This window comes from Lipotes vexillifer, unplaced genomic scaffold, assembly GCF_000442215.2.
Source record: "Lipotes vexillifer unplaced genomic scaffold, Lipotes_vexillifer_v1.1 scaffold860, whole genome shotgun sequence".
NCBI classification, from domain to species: Eukaryota; Metazoa; Chordata; class Mammalia; order Artiodactyla; family Lipotidae; genus Lipotes; species Lipotes vexillifer.
In genome coordinates this window covers 583,932-588,514 of record NW_006789568.1, presented here as the reverse complement: position 1 = coordinate 588,514, position 4,583 = coordinate 583,932, and the positions used below count along the sequence as shown (strand labels likewise).

The 4,583-nt window shown below is 42.0% G+C and overlaps 1 protein-coding gene across 2 annotated transcripts in view; it reads right to left on the bottom strand.

Moving 5' to 3' along the window:
* ARMC9 (armadillo repeat containing 9) overlaps nt 1–4,583 on the bottom strand; it is a 142,656-nt gene that overhangs the window by 84,645 nt on the left and 53,428 nt on the right. The gene's annotated exons all lie outside the window — the stretch shown is intronic.

The window sequence follows — 4,583 nt, the reverse complement described above, 5'->3', positions numbered from 1 at the left end:
GAAAAAAAAAAAAAAAAAAAAAAAAAAAATATATATATATATATATATATATATATATATATATATCAGAAGAGGAAAAGCAATGAAGTGAAAGAAAAGTGAGAGAAGCATATGTCTCCTCTGCTGGTCTGCTGTTCTCTTCCTCTGAGTGAACTTATTAGAGGTGATTCAGTCTTAATTTCCAACTGATTTTTTTTTCTGAGAGTTGACAAAAAAATATGTTTTTCAGACTTCCAAGGTTCGAAGAATGAATTACTCAAAGCACTTAGAATGGTGACTGACGCCAGGTGAGCAACACTATTGGCTATTACTGATGCTGATGTTTTTCCAGGTAGAACGATTGACCTAACACTCGTCTAACTCCAAAACCACCATAAAACTACAGTAAATGGATTTTTTAAGGAGACAAATCCTCAAGGACAGAGAGGACAGCACAAGAAACCATAACAACACAATTTTGGAATCAGGAATGCAGGATGGTAACAAACTTAGCAGACCCAAGAACGCCAAGCGGGCAATGAGGAATCACCCAGCTTATGTCACGTAATCCTCAAAAGACTCAAGAACTGGGGGGAAATCAAGAAGAAGGAATGAAAGCTGTGGAAGCAGCAGCTAGGTCCCACCCGCGCTGCTCCTGCACAGCTGTCCTCCCGTCCACCTCCCATCACACATCTGGGAGCCCTCTCTTTTGAGGGCAACACAAAAGGTCTCTGGACAGAGGACAGCAGGCACAGGTGAGCAGGGCTGCCACAGCAAAATGGAGCAGGGGTGGTGCCTAAAAACAGGATAAATGCTTGACAGAGAGCCACCCCCGTCCTCTTCCCCTACCTGGCTCTCGGAACACTGCCAACCAGACTGTTACCTTCTAGGCAGATTAGAAGACACTTCCTGGAGGAGAATGACCAGCCCTGGAAACAGGGAAAGAACTAAAATTCCTGAAATCACAGGTTCCCAATAGATGGCCCACCAGGGTCACCCTCAGTGGAGCTCTATGCCTACAGGCCTGACCCTCACCTTCAGAACCGCCAGTCAGCTTTTCAGTCCCTCCACTCTAAACATTAGGAGATAACCAAGGTCTACCAGGAACTCAAGGAAAGTTTCTAACGTGGAAAATAAGGCCAAAACAAATGGGGCAGCGGGGAGAGAAGCAACTTGGAGGAAATGAGACTGTGCAGGGAGAAGAAAACTAAAAACAGACAAGAATTTGTCATTAATATCCTCAGAGATATAACTGTATCCATGAAACAACAGAATGCTACAAAAAAACAAAAAAAAACACAAAAAAGGGAAATGAAAAACTCTACAGGAGGGCTGGAAAATACAGATGAGGAAATCTCCCAGAAAGTGGAACAAAAAGAAAAACATGGAAAATATGAGAAAAAAGATAATTAGAGAAAAAGTTCAAGAGGCCCAACATTCAGAAAGAATGAACGGAGAAAACGAGAGAGGAAATCATCAACAAAACAACTCAAGAAAAGTTCCCAGAACTAAAGTTGTCAGATTGAAAGGTCTCACAAAGTGCTCAAAACAGTGAATCAAATACACATCATGAAAGGCATCAATGGGAAATTCATTAACACTGGTGAAAAAGAAAAGACTCAACACGTTTCTAGAGAGAAAAAAAACAGGTCACATACAAAGGGTCAGGAATTAGAATGGCTTGGGACTTTTCAACAGCAACACTGGAACCTAAAAGACAATGAAGCAATATCTTCAAAATTCTGAAGGATAATTATTTACAACCCAGAGTTCTATACAAAGAATAACGATATTTTCAGACATACACAGTCTTGAAAAATATACTCCCCATCCATCCTTTTTCTAGAAGCTATTAACTAAAGGCTTCACCAAGAAGACAATACGGAATATTGGAAACAGAGATCCAATTCAGGAAAGGGCTGCAAGGAATCAACATACGTTTGGTGAAAAGAGATTTCTGGAAGGCAGCTGTGCCCCAGATGTGGAGGGCCACCAGTACAGGCTGAATGACTGACTCAAGAGAGTGACATACCAAAGGCTGTCATCCCCAAGATGCCTATTGCCACTGTACCATCTTCATTTAGGTAAAATTTTTATTGAAATATAACATCCATACAGAATATTGCCCAGATCATGAGTGTGCAGCTTGATGACACGTGGGTAACCGGTAGCCAAATCAAGAAACAGAACATTACCAAAGCCCCAGACGCCCTTCCGGGGTCCCTTTCCAAATCAGGGCAATATCTCTCCTGGCTTCTTATATCGTAGGTTAGTTCTGTCCATTTTAAAATTTTTTAATAAGTAAAGTCATGCAGTATGTATTCTTTCATGCCTGACTCTTTCATTCAGTATTATGTCTGTGAGAGTCATCCGTGTTGTATGCTGTGTGCTCCTTCCCATTGCTCAATACATCCCATTTTACAAATATATCCCAGGTGATTTATCCATTATACTCTTGATGGGACATTTGGGTTATAGCCAGTGTTTTGATTCTTGTAAATAGTGCTGCTACGAGCATTCTTACACATCATTTAGTTGAACGTATGGACACATTTCTGTTGGGGTTATATTTAGGAGTGGTTTTGCTAGGACACAGACCATGCGGTTTTAGCAAATACGGCCAGGGATCCAAAGTAGTGCACCATGTAACATATTTTCAAATAGAGTGCAAACTACCTGGGTAAGGTGAGCCCAGACTCATCCACACTTGGCTACCCCTGCCCTTGTTCTGATGAAGCTCCAGCTCCCCCATTCACACCCTGCTGTGTGGATCAGCTGTGGAAAGTCTTTTCATCCCCACAGAAGTGTTCGCATGTGATCAGCTCCTGAGAACTAGAAGTAGACGAGGCAAGCTTAAAAACCCAAATTACAGAGCGGCTCACCATTCCCCTTGGCCATACATATTGCTGCTGGATAACCAGTACCTGGCCTACCTTTCAGCCCTGCCAGAGGCCCTGTGCTTCCTGGGACTCTGTCCTGACTTTGATTACCAATGTCCCCAGAGGGGACCATTAAGAGCCCAGGGAAGCTACGCCTGATTATAATCCAGCTATTTTATTCATGTCACCTTCCCCTAGGTGCCTTCATCTAACATGGGAACTGTACCTTTTCCTTGCAGAGCAAGGTCTGTGCTTGCCACTCAGCAAATCCCAAATCAAACACTATATTATTCAGGGTACACATGCAAATGAGGACACTACAAAGAAAAGCAAGGAACTGATTGAGACAAAAGTGAGGGTGGGCACACTCATGTTCAATGCATTATTTACAACAGCCAAACGATAGAGGTAACTCAAGTGTCTGTTGATCAATGGATAAACAAAATGTGGGATATATCTATATCTATATCTATATATAGATATATATAGATATAGATATAGATATATCCCAATTTATTTTGGTGTCATGGTGACATGGCACCCATATTTCCCAAGGAGTTCTCCTGCTCTGCAGATTCTCTGACATCTTAAGATAACTCCAGCTCATTCCTTATTTAAAAAATAAATAAGCGATAGCAATTAAAAATGATGACCTGAGGAAGATATGACATCTTCAGTGGCTATAAAGATTTCGGCATTTTGACAAATATCATGTATCACAAAACCTAAGACACCTTTCATAGGAGAACATATTGTTTGTTTTATATATAACCAAGAAAGACTGCAAGGTAAACTGTAACAGGCCATCGGCTATTAGATACACCCCAGTTTTGGAAATGCTAAAATGGGGGGAGAAATTACATCTTAGATTCAATGAAATATCACAGTTCAGAAAGAATCAGTATTGAATTCACTCGTTGAATTTGAGTTCGTTAAGTCATGACAGTATATTATTCAGCTGCTTCGTGTCTTATAGGCTGGTTTCTGTGCCATTACAAACACCAACAGAAAAAAAAAGGAAAAGAAAATAAGAATTTGAGGGACTATTTTTCATACTTAACTGTTTCATGGGAACAATACGATTGTGTACAAAGAAGAAACTCAAAACCCTTAAATGTTGTCGCCTGTGCACACAACAGATTACGCTCAACAAGCTTTCTCCGGGGCTGTTTCATCAGCCATCCTAAGAGGTATTGATACTGCACTCAGGACACACACTGTGAAGCCTAACAGTAGGGAGATGAAGTTTTTAGAGCATTTTGGATAACAATGAAACTGAAATAACGAGATGCAGTATCTTCTCTGCCTAGGGCATTTCAAGCTGTTGATCCTCCTTCGGTAGGAGGCCAGGTGCTGAGAACCCTGGGGAAGAGGCATGAGGAGTGGGGAGGAGGACTCCTCCGAGCTGGGCCCTGGGTTAAGTTCTTCCCACACGTGACCACAGGCAGCCATCCCAACAACCTCACGAGGCAGGTGATGGCCCCTTCTTGGTGGTGGAAAGCTCCCTGAGACTGAGAAATTTGCTTAAGGGTGTCTGGCCAATAGTCGGTGGGGCAGAGATTTGAAACCAGTTTATCTCCCTCTAAACCCCATACTTTTCCCACTGCACCATTAGACCTATCTGGTCCAAAGCTATATACAAAGAGTGTTGAAGACACTTTTTTTTTTTTTTTTTGCAGTACGCGCGCCTCTCACTGCCCGGGCCTCCCCCGCTCCGGAGCACAG